General features: G+C 39.0%; 1 protein-coding gene across 3 annotated transcripts in view; it reads left to right on the top strand.

Annotated features, from left to right (window-relative positions):
• The window catches only part of nhs (NHS actin remodeling regulator), a 282551-nt gene that overhangs the window by 71847 nt on the left and 194423 nt on the right, over nt 1-16281 (top strand). The gene's annotated exons all lie outside the window — the stretch shown is intronic.

The raw sequence follows: 16281 nt of genomic DNA, 5'->3' as shown, positions 1-16281 counted from the left end.
CAGGGGCATCGGTTTCTGAGGTGTGTTTTATACATATAATGGAAGTTTCTGCTGGCAAGAATCAAAAGTGAAATTGTAAGGAGCAAAACCAGTTAAAAATATGAATAGGCTTTAGTTATTATTTAATGTTCAACCCACTCAGTCTGAACTCTATATCATCACACAGAGTGAAAAGAATGTCTTTAAAAAAATAACCTGCTCTTATCTGTAGTATTAGGGGTGAGCAGGCTCATAGCATAAATCTATATGAAACTTTTTTTCTCCCTCATGAGACTGTTTTGCATGCTTAGGAGTATCCAAGACATATCAGCTTCAAAATAGTTGAAAAAGAACAAATGCTAGTGTGCATCTTATCATGTTTCTAACTGTCAGCAATAAAATATAACATTAATATTTCTGTAACTATAATATTTGAGAACAAACATTTGTGAAAAACGATAGAATTGTTTTTGTTTTCCTGATGCTTTGGGACCACAAGGGTTATGGACTTTCCTTCTTTGGAAATCTCAAAGCAGAGGTTGAATAGTCATCTTTTGGCAGCATTTTAATGGCATATTCATGCATAGCAAGACTAGATGGCTCTTCTGGTCTCTTTTAATTGCATGATTCTGGGCCAAAGGACAAGACTAAAACGTCAGTATAGTACACACATGCCCATTGACAGTAACCATGTTCATACCAGCTGCTCCTTCTGTTTCTATGGCACTCTGTGTGTATACATATCAGAAGATACAGATGTTGTATTTTCCATGCTGACTAGGGGAATGGGGGAAATTGTAGTCCAAAAAGATACAATTCCAAATTCCTGGTGGGTATGTCCTCTTAAGGGTGGCTAGGATTAGAAACTCTTCTTTAATGAAGAACATATATTTGGTTGTTTTGAAGTTGTTTATGAATATTAGGCCATTTCACTTCACTTCAACAATGCATTTATGTGTGTGTCTTCAAGTCATCCATTGACTTGCAATGACCACATGGATTCCACGAGGTTTTTTAAAGCAGTGTTTGCTCAGAGATATTGCCTACAGCTCTTGGTGGTGTCTCATCCAAATACCAAAGCTGACCCTGCTGGGCTTCCAAGATCAGATGGGATATGCTGCTGTACAAATAAAGTGACAGAGGATTATCTTATTCTTGTCACATGATCCTCTTGTAGACGGGGCAGAGATAATGAATGCATTCCACTACATAAGGTATACCATGTCAGCATTCCTGAATAGCCTCAGAATAATTATTTGTTTGGATCCAATGGGGTCAAGTGGCATGTTAAGATATTCAGGTTCTGAAACAGAGTGATATGAGGGTATTCTGCAGTTTCAGCCAAGGGTGGATTGGTCAGACTGAGAAATCATACTCCAAATGAATCTTTAAATGAATCCCGCTGATACAGGACATCTGATCTGGTTGAAATGAGCAGCTTCTCTGAGCATTGCCTGGGTGCCACTTCCTTACTTAAGCGATCCCTCGTTGTCCAAGTATGATTGTCTTCCAGGTGCAGTCTCCTGGCAGTGGATACATAGGTAACTGTGGAGCTCTATTCTTAACCCACATGTTCTTCCACAGTGAGGACATCGGTTTCCAGGTGGAAGGCAGTCCCGATCAGGGTTGGCTTGACGCTCCTTCCTCTTGGCACATTTCTTCCTTTCACCCTCTATTTGTGCCTCTTCAAATTCCACAGCACTACTGGCTGCAGCTGACCTCCAGGTAGAGCGCTCAAGGGCCAGGGCTTCCCAGTTCTTGGTGTCTATGCCACAATTTTTAAGGTTAGCTTTAAGCCCATCTTCAAATTTCTTCTCCCGTCCACTAACATTTTATTTTCATTCTCGAGTTGGGAGTATAGAAACTGCTTTGGAAGACGGTGATCGGGCATTTGGACAATGTGGCCAGTCCAGCAGAGTTGATGGCATAGGAGCATTGCTTCAATGTTGGTGGTCTTTGCTTCTTCCAGCACACTGACATTTGTCTGCTTAAGACATTTGTCTTCTCAAGAGATTTGCAGGATTTTTCAGAGGCAACACTGATGGAATTGTTCCAGGAGTTGAGTGTGACCTCTGTAGACGGTCCACATTTACAGGCATATAACAGGGTTGGGAGGACATTAGTTTTATAACAAGCACTTTGGGTGGGCAGTGGGTAGCACTACAGCACAGTAAACATCAGGCACATAATTTCATCAGGCTGATTGCTGTCCCAGTGCCATAAATGGTAAGGGTCAATTGACATATTGGGTGCATCTACACTGTAGAATTCATGCAGTTGGGCCGGGCTTTAACTGATATGGAATCCTGGGATTTGTAGGTTGGTGACCAACTAGGACTTTTTCGCAGGGAAGATTAAAGTCCTTGTGAAGCTAGAACTGCTGTGATTCCATAGCATTGAAACATGGCAGTTGAAGTGGTGTCAAAGTACATTAATTCTACTATAGATGCACTCATTTTGTTGGCTACATTCTTTATTGTATTCAAAGTAACTATATGCACCCCTGCAGATCGTAGTTTGGGACCACCAAATACAGGGAGAGAGATTATTCTCTCCTTTGCAGCTCTGTCCTGAAACTCCTCTTCCTTCTTCATGGTGAGGAATCTTTTTTAAAAATGTGGAGGAATTTACATCTAAAAGAAAGAGATCATACAATCTATTCAGAGATACATTCTACCTACTATAGAATAGCTCATATTTTAATAAGAGATTACACCAGAATCCCAAGAAAGGTCCATTGTTCAGGTTTTCTGCTCTGATCACTCATTAATAACTACAAGATGGGGTCCAGTAATAAAAGGATCGGTAATATAGCTTGGAGGTGAAATAAATCATTACTCTTGAATAAACTAATGATAGAGAACGATTGAAGCAATAGGCCAGAGTATAATCCAGAACTTTTATGGGATAGAATGAAAGCCGTCACAAGAAGTAATTTTATGAAGGAAAGCTCAAGGACAAACAAAGAGAAACAAAAAGTGAGAGAAAAGATATAAAGAACTATTGAGGAATTATCAGAAGACCATAAAAATAACATATAAAATAAGATTAGAGAGAAGAGAAATAAAAGATAATTTGTTAAAGGCTATATGGAAACCATTTGTTAATAAAATGTGTCAGATCAATAGCATATTAAAACCACCATTAGATCAGGTGAAATTTTGGATAAATGGCAATGGGAAGATATAGCTATTAATAATTAAAATTACCAAAAGAAAAAAATACTTGCCATGTAATAAAGAAATTTTCCCTGCTGGTTTGCAGTGGTCCTCAGCCAGGTCAGGATCCTGCATGCTTTTATTTATTAATCTATTTAATAAATTGATATGCTGCCTTTCTCTTGGGATGGAACCACAGCAACTTCAATGCATCATAAATTAAAAACATTGACATTAAAATAGAAAAACAATTTAAATCAGTTCATGCTTTCTTTGTATATAAAAGGCACATGCACATGATGGGGCAATTGTGTGCCATGCAAATAAAATAATGTGTAGTTTGACCCTAAGTGTACTGTGCCCTGGGCTCTACTGCCAAATCCCCTGGCTTGAGTCCACTAGTGCTGGTTTTGTTCATGTGAACTCAACTGGAGACAGAACATTTTTCTATCTATTGGTAATAAATATCTGATTCCCAGAGATGAGTCTATTACACATGAATTCTCACATCTGGAAGAGCAAATGTTCTAAAGCATTCAAGAGTTTCGTTTCTTGTATTCATGGTTCTTCTTACTAGTTTATTTGATAGAAAATACATGTAATCTTCTTTAAAAGTGATTTTTCACCTTCTTTAGTCTTCTAAAGTTCAATGTTCTGTGAATAAAATCTGTTTAAAAACATAATGATTATTGAGCTACTGAATTTAAGTTTGGTCTGATTGACATTGTTCTTCGTTTGAGCTTCATCCTTTTGCTGAAAACATCTAGGATGAGTTTTTATATCCTTTTTATATACAAATCTGTAGAATGCTAGGATAGAAAATAACTGAAAAAGTCACAGTACGATTTCAGTAAAGCCCCTTCCACACAGCTGAATAAAACCCCACATGATCTGCTTTGTACTGGAATATATGGCAGTGTGGAATCAGATAATCCAGTTCAAAACAGATATTGTAGGATTTTCAGCCTTGATATTTGGGTTATATGGATGTGTGGAAGCATCCATATGGACGCTTATGCTTGGAGAAATAATCCACGAGTTACAAACATTTGACTTACAAACAACTCATAGTTAAGAGCGGGGGTGAGACAACAAAGTGAGAGAAATCTATTCCTAGGAAGGGAAATTTACTCCTGTAAGAGTTATCATGAGAAACAGGTGTCTCCACTGAAGCTTTATCGCCAATCCTTGTTTCCACAACAAGCCAATTTTTTTCAAAATCCAGTTATCACAAGGACAGAAAGGGAGGTGAAATCTTCTGAACAGACAGCAACTTAAGAACAAACCTGTAGCACCAATCTTGTTTGTAACTTGGGCACTGCCTGTAATCAAAACAAGTTCAAGATACATTTTTGTGTCAGAGGAAAGACAAAATAGGTATCCCTTCATGCTATGTACACAAATAGTCCATATTTGTAGCTGAAGCTTTCTTCAACAGTGATTATTGAGTTGCATCTTCTACTGTATATGTGAGCAACAGTTCACATTACACAGTTATACTGTAGCACTAGTATACCAATTTAATTGCCATGGTTCCATCCTGTGGCATCCTAGGATTTGTAATCTGATGATACACTAGAGAGCTCTGGTTGAGAATTCTAAATGTCTTGCTCTAAACTACAAATCCCAGGGTTCCATGGGACAGAAGCATGATAGTTACAGTGGGGCAATAACCCTATAATTCTATAATCTGATTTAGCCCTATTAGCCTGAGTAGAGCCACCTCCTTGCACTCCTATTTCACCTTTTCATGCATCCTCAACATCTGACCTTTGAGATAGTCATTATTTTTTTTTGTCTAATAGTGATTACCATTTGATTAAGTGATGCAGAGTAAATTTTCATATAAATTCCCCTCCCCCCAAACTGTATAAATTATACTGGTTCCAAAAGCTAACTTTTCTCAATGAAGAGTTCTGGTGTTCTCAGAATATATTTTTGATGAGTAGAATTTAAAGCTGGGTGTGCACAAATTCAGTGATTTCCCCCAATCCTCTTGGTATGCTGGGTTTTTTTTTCTCCTTTTGCCAAATTTTAAGTCTATTCTTCTGTTGACTTTATGAAGTTTCCATAGTTATTAATTACTCCACTGAAGGTTCTGGGCTTTCCTGTTGAGCTAAAAATGTGAGCTCATAAGAATACATTGAACTGATGTGAATTCATACGATACTATATTGTTGTAACACAGAAAAGAGGGGAAAGGAAGCAGGATGACACAGGAATTATTAAATAGTAGACTTCTGCCCTGGAGAGAAGGGATTTTATTGCTTTAAAATTTAAAATGGATGTTCAGATTATAGACCTTTTATGTTTTCAGTGATTTCTAATAATGCTCCTGATAGTTTAAAGGTAAAAGAACAGGTTGGATTTTATCTCATGAATCTGCTATTTACTGCATTCACGCTATCATTCATAGGGGATACATGTTGGGTTGAGCATTTTCAATATCACACCTCTTTTCAATCATGCAATTGTATCAGTTGGACATTTTGTGGTCACATGATTGTATTTCCACATACCCTTGTAACCCTGCCTTTCCACACTACCATTGTTCTGTATTGTTGAAAAAATATTTTAGGGCAATGTCCAAATTCCACTTTTGAAAAATATATATATAAAAAAGCAGAAAACTGGCAGATTTGGAAATCTGAAAAGGAGAGGGGAGAAAGGGAGAGGGGGAGAAGCCCATCTACTGATGTCACTTTACTGACGACATGTTGGCATAGAAGTGGAATGGGTCCATCACACCAAGGTAGATGATAGAAACATTGCAGGATTGAAAAATATTGCTGGGTTTTCCCCATTAATAGTACGAGTTAGGATAGTGATGGGGAGGAGGCAGATTGACAGTGGCATAATATTTATTTATTTTATTTACTATTTTGGGAATTTCTATGCCGCCTTTCTCCTGGCGGACCCAAGGCGGCTCACAGCATGTTTAAAATATACATAGTAACATAAAAAAATATGACATGTTTCCTTCTGTGTTTGATAAAGTCCACTCTTACTACATATGGTGAATGGGGTAATAATTACTGTTTGGTGGATCTTATGTCTCAAAGTAGTGGTATTCTAAGGAACACACCATGAAACAGGAGAGAGGATGGTAGAGGGCCTCAGGTACTTTCATCCCTAACATATGGCATTGCATTGCATATAATACAATACATTTGATTATTAGGTATTTCATATTGGCAGTAAAGACAATTTTCCAAACTAATATGCAGTAAAACATGGAATTCTTTGGGGGTAATCACACTGACATCCTGGACGCTGTCCTTGCAATTCAGAAGCTTCTTATTTTATGAGTTGAAACACTCATCTGTTATTACATCTCTGAATTTATTAATATGAATATACTTGGTTTATATAGGAGTACTCATGAAAAAGCAACTCCAGCAGCCTTTTTGACAAGATATTAAAATTCATTTTGTTGTATATTTTACCATTAACTTTGCACATATGCTCATCTATAGATTTTTATTTCCTGTGGTGGTAGAATTTACTGTAGAAACAAACAATGTAGCTTAATAGCAGACAGGACATGTATGAATTTCTTGACCATGTCCACATCTGCACAGCAAAGTGTAAATCTATACTATGTGAAATCCTGGCTCTTCCTCAATTGTAGACCGACATTGGCAAGTTAGTATAAACACTTTGGCAAAGGTTTAAGGTAAATGGGAAGCCAACCTATCTTTTATTCAAATATCATCTTGCAAGTTCAGCAGAGTTCAATTTGTTTTGTATTCCATCCAAAGTTCAGCTGAAACTTTCTGTTACAAAGCATAGCACCCTGCAGTGAAGCCTGCATGTGAGGTGAGAAGGGAAGGTTTTCACATGGAATTAGACTATGATATCTGTTGGCATCCAGTATGGCTTGGCTAAAAGAAAAGACCAAATAGAGGTTGAAAATCATGTGCACATTCTGAAGCAGTTTCTTCAGAATCAAAAATCATACTCAAGAGGCAGGAGGATTAACTTATCATAACCTAGCTATTGTCTTTTTAAGCCTCAGAATGTGAAATGAAAGTCAGCCTTTTTATATATTTTTAAAGTGTTGGGAAGAGAGAAAACTGATCCCTGTTCACGTCGGCTGTTTTCACTGGTGCTACTCAGAGCCCTCTAGGCAAGCTGGGAAACTGTCAGAAATTAGGTCAATTTTAAGTACGCTGTTGCTTGGGAAAGCAGCTGCGGCGGGAGGCAGGGAAGCTCTTCAGCACGCAGAAGCACCCACAGCAAAAGGCAGGGAGGAGTGCGAATGATTTGCTCCCCCAAACTCGGAGCGGCTATGAAGCTGCGGCAGGGTATAAGGGCTGGGGAAGCAGAACAAAGAAAGCCTGCACTTTTGGGAACTTGCTTTAAGGCAGGTGGGTGGAGGTTTGGGAATGTCAAGACAGGTTCTAGCTGGAGACCACTGAACAGGGAGATAATAACCCCACACAAATATGTGCGCACTCTGGAGAAACGGCTGCCTATGGCTAATGCTATCGGCTGGTATTTTTCTTAAAAGATTCTTATGGGTTTCTTAAGATGGTCTCATATCTGGAGAGAGGGGAATAGTTCAATTACTAGGTTTGGGGGAATGGAAAATACTTATGGAAACAAGCTGTTAACTATGTAGTAGTATTAATACAGATACTATTCCATTTCCGTAGAAATGTTGTATTCCCCTAACCTGCATGTTGATTACATTATGAATATAGGAGGAATAGCAGTTCTCCACAAAATGGAAATATTAATGTTAGTGTTTGGTGATAGTAGTAAAAATGCAACACTGGCAACTTGAGTGGTATATGCTAGATATTGGAAAACCTCAGAGATACGTTCCTTAGAAGAATGGGAAAAATACATTACAGATTTGTTGATAATTGATAAAATAACTGTACTCTTAAGAGAACTTTTAGAGAATTCTGTTAATGAATAGCAACCAATGATCCAACATCTCAAGGTAAAATCAATCTAAAATGTATATAGGGGAACCTATAAGACTGTAGAGAGGAGCCCCGGTGGCAAAGTACGTTAAAGCACTGAGCTGCAGACCGAAAGGTCCCAGGTCCAAGCCCCGGGAGCAGCGTGAGTAGCTGCTGTTAGCTCTAGCTCCTGTAAGCCTAGCAGTTCGAAAACATGCCAGTGTGAGTAGATCAATAGGTACCACTCTGGCGGGAAGGTAACGGCGCTCCATGCAGTCATGCCAGCCACATGACCTTGGAGGTGTCTACGGACAACGCCGGCTCTTCGGCTTAGAAATGGAGATGAGCACCACACCCCAAAGTCAGACATGACTGGACTTAACGTCAGGGGAAAACCTTTACCTTTACCTTTATAAGACTGTAGACAAGGAAGAAATGGATATTAGTTTGGAGCTTATGATACCTTTATATGTACTATTTAAATAGAAGATTGTGACCCCTTAAAGAAAATATATTATCTGAGAAATGGTTATGGAACACTAAAAGCTGGGTAGTATTTCACTTATAAATGTATGTCTATTTGAATATTTTTTTTTAAAAAAGGCAACACTACACTTCCTTTTTTGTAGGTACACAAAAGTGATGTGATATGAAAGCCAGGGGGGACACCCAGTGCATTTCGTAACTTGTTGTATTCTGACATTCTTAATTAGCAAACAGTTAAGCAAACTCTGCCAGAACATACAAAAACAAGCCAAATCAGCCATCTTTAACTGCCAGCATTAGGTTAATTATGTGGATGGTGTGGTTTTGTTTTCTTTTTAAAAAAATCAACTGCTCTATGTTTTTGGCCTGCGTCTGGGTTCATGTTGTCATTGTTGTTTTTCCTCCTCATGAGCTTTACCCAGCCAGTCCTGCCAGCTGCCAGGCTGAAATGAAGTTACATCCGAGTCACTGCTTCTCAAAAGGATGACAAGTAGGGATGTGTAGAGCTGAATGGGGCACTGCAAGTCCTACATCAATCCTGCCAGTCGGACTCTGGATTTGGGCCATAGTTGCGTGCTAAGAAACAAGTCCTGCAATTGTGTGTTTAGATGAGTGGTGTTGTTGAGAGAAGAGGAAAGCGATCTATGAAAATGGGCTTTTCAGAAAGCAGAAGACCTGTACAAGGAGGCAACCAAGACAGCTCTCTGTGAGGGTCTCTATAGTGTTAAGACTACGTATTAGATCAGTGATTCTCAACCTGGAGTTCCCAGATGTTTTTGACCTACAACTTCCAGAAATCCCAGCCAGTTTACCAGCTGTTAGGATTTCTGGGAGTTGAAGGCCAAAGACATCTGGGGACCCCAGGTTGAGAAGCTGTATTAGATGGAGTGAAGCAACAACCTTACAACACAGGTGTTGGGGGAGAGGTCCCTCCCCAGCTGTTCTTCCTGAGCTTCTCCTGGACACATGCTCTTTCTTGGAGAATTGCTGTGTGTGGCATATCTGACTTTACTCCCAAACTAGGCTGCTTCTCCTTGGATGCAGTGAGGGACACAGCCCAGGTTATCATTGCTGAACTGAGATTCAGTGGCTTATGCCATTGTACACAGAATTAAGGGATTTCCTTGTGCTTTCTCTCAAGGAACAGAGTATATTGGGCCAGCCCAATACATCCACTGTCTTGCTGCATATAGAGAACTAATGTGCCTGGCACACCATCTGTTTCCTCTGCATAGATTATTTTTGTTTTGTGTTTAAAGGCAATCCCTTCATGTATATTCTGAGGTGATTCAAGCCCCAGTGTGTGTGTCCAGGGAGGGGGCATTCCACATGCTTTCCTTCATGCCAGAATGATCTGTAATAATAATTATAATAAACTCCCACTGTCTGCTTAGATCATTCCATCTCCAAACTTAAAAGGGTATCGGGTCCATATGGTTGGACCCTCGGGGTGGGAGAAGGAGTAGGCAAACTTTGCTCTGAGGCCATCATGTGGGGCCAATTTATAAGTTAACTCTCCTGTGAGGAAAGATTGCAGCATATGGGACTTTTTAATTTACAAAATAGATGATTAAGAGGTGACGTGATGAAGATATATAAAATGATCTGAAAAAAGTTTTTCTCCATCCTCATATGCTAGAATCCAAAGCAAAAAGAAGTCCTTTGTTACAAAACATACAAAGGTGCACTGATTGTTATTAATGTTGATGAATTTTAAGTAGAATTCTAAAGTTCATGATATATTAAGTTGTCAAGAGATGCAAGTTATGATGATGCCTCAGTTTCTATAATGGAAGGGTCAGCCTTGCTTATTAGGTTTACTGGCTGAAGACATTTGATATGGAGTAGGATCCATTGAACTATATGGGACTTACAAATGAATAAATATGCACAACAGAGTGCTGTCAGTGAGTTTCCACTCAAAAATGCCAATAAGGTAATACCAGACAAAGAACAAACCTAAAAATGCTGCTTTTGAAAAAGACATCATTATATTCTGTTGAAAACCTCTTGGAGAAGCTGGCATGTGATTTACGGTTCATCATAAAATTTTCAGAATTATGGAAAAATCCAGCATTGAGGAGGTTTATGGGGGCAGTTGGATAGTAATTCTGTGTGGCTGCTCCATCCAGATCTGGTCCTGTTAAACAGCAAGAGAAACCACTAGTAGGCTGTAGAATTACTGGACATTCCTACCTTTCATAGCGGTGATTTCCCATCCTCCCATCAACAGAACAAACTCTCATTATTTTATCATGGCTTTGCTTATGCATTTTCAATAAAAGGAATATGTGTTCTATACAGGGATTAGAGCAGTGGTTTTCAACCTGTGGGTCCCCAGATGTTTTCACCTTCAAGTCCCAGAAATCCTAACAGCTGGTAAACTGGCTGGGATTTCTGGGAGTTGTAGGCCAAAACACCTGCGGACCCACAGGTTGAGAACCACTCAGATTAGAGGTTTTGGAAAATAGAGCTGTGTATGCAACTTGGATCCTCTAGTGCCCGCTTGTAGCTTCCACATGAAGTCTATCCATGGTTTTAGTCTGAATTCTAAGGAAGTATTCAAGGCATTAAATTTATTTGGAGGATATAGTTTAGCACCTTGGATAGCTCATTTAAAGTAATATGCCATTGCCAAGCATTCACCCCATGTAAACTACAGGCTACTTCTGGAATGACCTTTAACTAGCATGCTACTTTCAGGTGAAATGGAGTCTATTTTCTCCTCAGCAGTGTTAGATCTATTTCCAGGCTGATTTGTTCTCAACTTGGAATGGGGAAGGACACCATCTTGTGCTCTTCCTCAGGTACTGTAAGGATTCTTTGATCCAACTGTGTTGCTATGGGTTTAGCCTTCTCTTGAAATAATATGCCAAGACACAAGGGGCTAAAGTTACCATACATCTTTATTGTTCAGAATACAAGAGTCTTGTGCAACTGTCCATCAGTATAGGGCTTTAGCTATAATGTCATCAGTCACCCGAAACCTCTGTTGCCTGGTGCTTCCCCTTTCCCATATACCAGAGCCCACCTTTTCACTCCTCAGGGCAATTGACTTTTATGGCCGGTTCATGTGTCCTTGCAGCATCCTGTCCTTCCCTTTTGGCCATCGACCATGTGCTCTATGTCAGAACTGGAGGACTGATAGTTGCATGGCATGAGTGATTATGACAGGTGGGCAAAGTCTGGTCTTATTAACAACTTAATATGCAAATGAATAATATCTGTGCTGTTTCCTCTAAGAGCTATCTTGTTGTCCATGCGGAATTGAGTGGAATAGTTGATCATGGAATTGAAATTAAGGGTGGGGTGGCAATAAATAAAGGAGTCTTGGACTTCAGTCTTGAACACATCTACTTGGAAATAAATCCTATTGAACTGGATATAAGGTGCTTCTGAATAGACAACTATAATAGGTTGATGACTATGAGGCAGTTGTTGTTTAAGTATGCTTCCAGACGTTGTTGGTCTGCAACTCCCAATATTCCTCATCATTGGACATTCTGGCTGAGGTTGATGGGAACTACAGTTCAACAGCATCAGTTGGATCACATATGTGTTTTAAGCTTATTATTAAATTGAAACCAAATATGTTTGCATAAGATTGACCAATACTTCTTGGGGAGGGGTGAGGGAACTTCTCTTTGTAATGTGAAAATACCTGCACATTACAAAGGAAGGGAGATCCATCTTCAAAGCAGTGTTCTCACATTCCCCCTTTTTCTGCCATATTCGGGAGAAGAAGGAAAAAATGGCCACCTGTGGGTTTTGTAAGCACCTAGAATAAAACTTTTTAAAAGACTCTGTTACCTAAATAGGGTAGAAACCATTTCATCAAATGATTTTAATTGATACGGTTTATTTTTCTAAACATCATAGGAAAATGATGCCTGAGAAGAATTGCCTCACAGATTGTCTCACTTGATTGAAATTGAAGTTTATTTGCCTGGAAGCAATTTTCCAATTTTCAAGGGCTTGCCTAGAAAATTTTGCCTTAAAAGCAATAACCTGTGTGCGCAAAATACTTTCATTACATTTAGTGACTAAGACACTGGTGTTCCAATCTATCTTTGTGTCCAAAATCAGCACAATGGAATGATAAATTGATTGAACATGCCAAGTAGGATTGGGAAATGGTTACGTCAAATGTGCTCATAGCACTTTTAATTTGGCAAGAGTATTTGGGTTTTGAATGCAAGGTGATACAATGCAGCTGTAGTTCATTGCATATTGTTATTGGCATTGACAATGAGAACTAGTTCAATTTTTGAGTGTGATAAAGAAGGTAAAGGTCACAACATTTGGGAAATAACTTAGCTGTACTAGAAGATGTAACTATGCTAATCTAACTAGAATAGAAGCAAAAAATAGCTAAAATAATAAACAAAGAATCTTTTGTGCAAAAGGTGGTAACTTTTGTGCAAAAGGAACACCCAGCTCCTCTAAGTGAATTCATGTCATCAGAGCCTTATTAGTTCCATCCTAAAGACCTAAAAGAACTCCCGGTGTTACCTTGGAGCCATCGTCTAGACTTTTAATTTTGCTTCTCTTATTGTTAGAGAACAAGATTGGAGGTGTGCAAATAGCATTCCCACCTTCCAAAAAAAGAAAAAGTGTAGGATCCAGGCAATTACTGAATGGTCAAGAAGAACTGCATTATATGACTGTGTAGATGGAGCCAAAGATGGTAAATGATCTGTACACAGGTACAGGCAAAGCAGAAATAACCAAATATAAATATATACAAATGAAAATAAAGAGCCAGTTTTGAAAATATCTTCCAATATTTAAAGAGCTATCAACTAGATAATGAAGAAAATCTGTTCTTGATTGCACCAAACCCTTAACTAATGGGTTCGAATGGCAAGAAACAACATTTAAATTAAGTATTAGGAAGAATCTCCAAGTCACAATGCCACAGACTTCTTTGGGTTTTTTTTTTTAAAAGACAGACTGACATCCACCTATTAGAGACCCTGAAGCAGTGGATCTCCTGCATTGTTGGGGGACTACTCTAGATTAGTTCTTCTGAAGTATTGGTTCTCTAGGTTTTGGGGAGCTTCAACTTCTATAATTCCTGATCATTGGCTAATCTGGATGGAGCTTTTGGGAACTGGAGGACCAGGGCTCAAGAGGATATGATCAGAGTTTGAGAATAATTGACTAGGGAAGCTTTTTGGATTCCTTCCAATTCTGTAACACTATTATTTGGTAATGTTTGGAAAAGCTACCTTATGTTCTTGTGCTCCATGTTCTGTTCACAGGGACTGGAAAGCATGGATTGACAACACGATAACAATTTAAATAAACATGTTCTATAGAAATACTTGGTAAAATGTTTGAGTCAGTTTTTTAAAATGGTTTTACCAAATCAGGAGTAGTTCTTTGTACTCCTGCCTCTGTGTCTCTGTGTGTATTGGATATTTAAACAAAATACTCCTTCGGCGGGAAGGTAACGGCGCTCCATATAGTCATGCCGGCCACATAACCTTGGAGGTGTCTACAGACAACGTTGGTTCTTCAGCTTAGAAATTGAGATGAGCACCACATCCCAGAGTCGGACACGACTAGGCTTCATGTCATGGGAAAACCTTTACCTTACCTTACCTTTTAGAGATGGATACAGTGTAATGTTCCTTTACAACACAGCTCTAAGGAGGCGTCAGTTTTTGCATTCAACATTAATAAGGATGTTCATGTGATACAAATCAGATATGCAAGTTATTAGAATGAATAGACTTAGCAGACATAAGTAGCAATTAGAAATAGTATTTTTTGGTCAGCTAGCAGGTATAGAACCTACTTAATGAACTGTAGATCCATCTATGATATGGATGGATAGTTGTTCCTCTCCAATCTACCTACCTACCTATCTACCCACCCACATGCAAGAATACATTTTGAACAACTTTGTTCTGTAGAAGTTCTCTTTCTCAGCTTGCACAGAATTTTTTTTAGAAAGACTACACAAGTTCTGGAACAACACTCCCTTCCCTAAAGGGTCATGCCATTTAGCTCTCTATCCAAATCCATCCACTGACTTGATTGCATGATATACTTCGCAAGTAAGACAAATTCATTCCTAGTTCAGTCCTCCTTAACATAATCAAGTGAAAGTCATTTTCTAAGATTTCCCCAAAATTCCATAATTGCAAGTCTGGTGTACTACAAATCTGTAGCTAAATGTGAATTAATGAGCTAGGGTGGTGGTAAACACAATTATAGACACACACAAAAAATCTATATAGATAATTAAGAAATTGTCCATGTGGGAAAACCTCAGCTATTTGCCATCTTCTCAGTTGTTTGAATGTCTGAACATGCTTTTGCTTCTATCTCATGCACTTCCTTGAACACAAAAACTGAACTTTTTTCACAGTTGGCATGCAGCTCAGAATTTGAAGACACAGAGTGAGATGCTGCTCCAGGAGCAGGATGTTGAGTAATAGCACTACTCATTAATATATTTTGAAGAGCTGTCTTTTTTGGTACCTGTGTTCTAATGTGTACAACGAGAAAGAGCTGCATGCTAAGGATCACTGTGTGACCCAGTGGTGTAGTGGAACTGAGGCTCATGGGGTCAGAACAGCAAGATGTTTTGTTTAACATGGATGCTGACACCATTGGCTACTTCCTGCTTTAAATTCTCTTCTGGCAGGATAATAAACAAACAAACATACTTTCATCTGGCTCTTCCTGTCCCTTGGCTGCAATACCTATAGTAGCTGGGATGTAATTGAACTTTTCCAGCAATAGTATACTTCTGTGAGCTTCCTGCAATTGGAATATGAAGTATCTGAAATGAGAGCAGCTTGGTAGGTGAGCTCTTTTAGCTTTGCTAAAGACCAGCTCCTGATCGTGATTAGATTTTCTAAAACTGGCTTGTGGATGTGAATTCCCATAGTTGCCTCTATGTTTTTTGTGCTCTCCTTGGGGCTGTTACTTTTGGACTGTTCTTCTAAATGCCTGCACCATACAATCTATACCAGTGCAGGACTTTGATGAAATTTGAGATAGCCTACATTGGTGTGTGTCATAATTATTTGTCCTTTGTATTACCTCACTCCCATCCAAGCTTATTTTTGAGCACATACAATCTAAAGGCACTAGTATGTAGCACTGTACAGTTAGCAGAAAAGGCAGTGTGAATGATACAAGTGGGGCAATTGTACACTAAAATTAGATATGTATTTTTATCTGTTTGAATATGTATGCATATTCTCCAAACATTGTAATAATGCTGAGGTTTTGGCCTAGTATGTGACTCACCCCAGGTCATCCAATGTGTTTTCATGGCTGAGCGGGGAATCAAACCCTGTTTACCAGTCATAGTCCAGTGCTCAAACCACTATACCATGCTGTCGCTCTTCTTTTGTTCTTACATGCCCTTACTCTGTCTTTCCTAATCACATCAGATTTCTAAGATCTCTGGCTGATTTGACAACACGCTAAAAGACTGTGTGTTTTGAGGCTCCACTCACCATGTTGACTGAATGGATTACCCTCCTTTATCACAGAGATGTGTTATTCATTAAAGGGAGAAGACCTCAAAACTGCTTTATGATTAATGAGCTGTAACAGGAAGAGCTCCTCCAGATGTCACAGGAACTGGGCAAATCTGTCTTAATCTGCACACATGCACACACTTCTCCCCTTGTCTCTGCAAGCGAACCACCTTAGGGTTGAGCACATTTGACCTAATTCTCCTTTTGCTTTTGCAGTGTCTATACAGAACAACATACACA

Source organism: Anolis carolinensis, chromosome 3 (assembly GCF_035594765.1).
Source record: "Anolis carolinensis isolate JA03-04 chromosome 3, rAnoCar3.1.pri, whole genome shotgun sequence".
Classification (NCBI taxonomy): Eukaryota; Metazoa; Chordata; class Lepidosauria; order Squamata; family Dactyloidae; genus Anolis; species Anolis carolinensis.
Note: the sequence above shows the minus strand (reverse complement) of the source record. Positions and strands in the feature narration are given on the sequence as shown.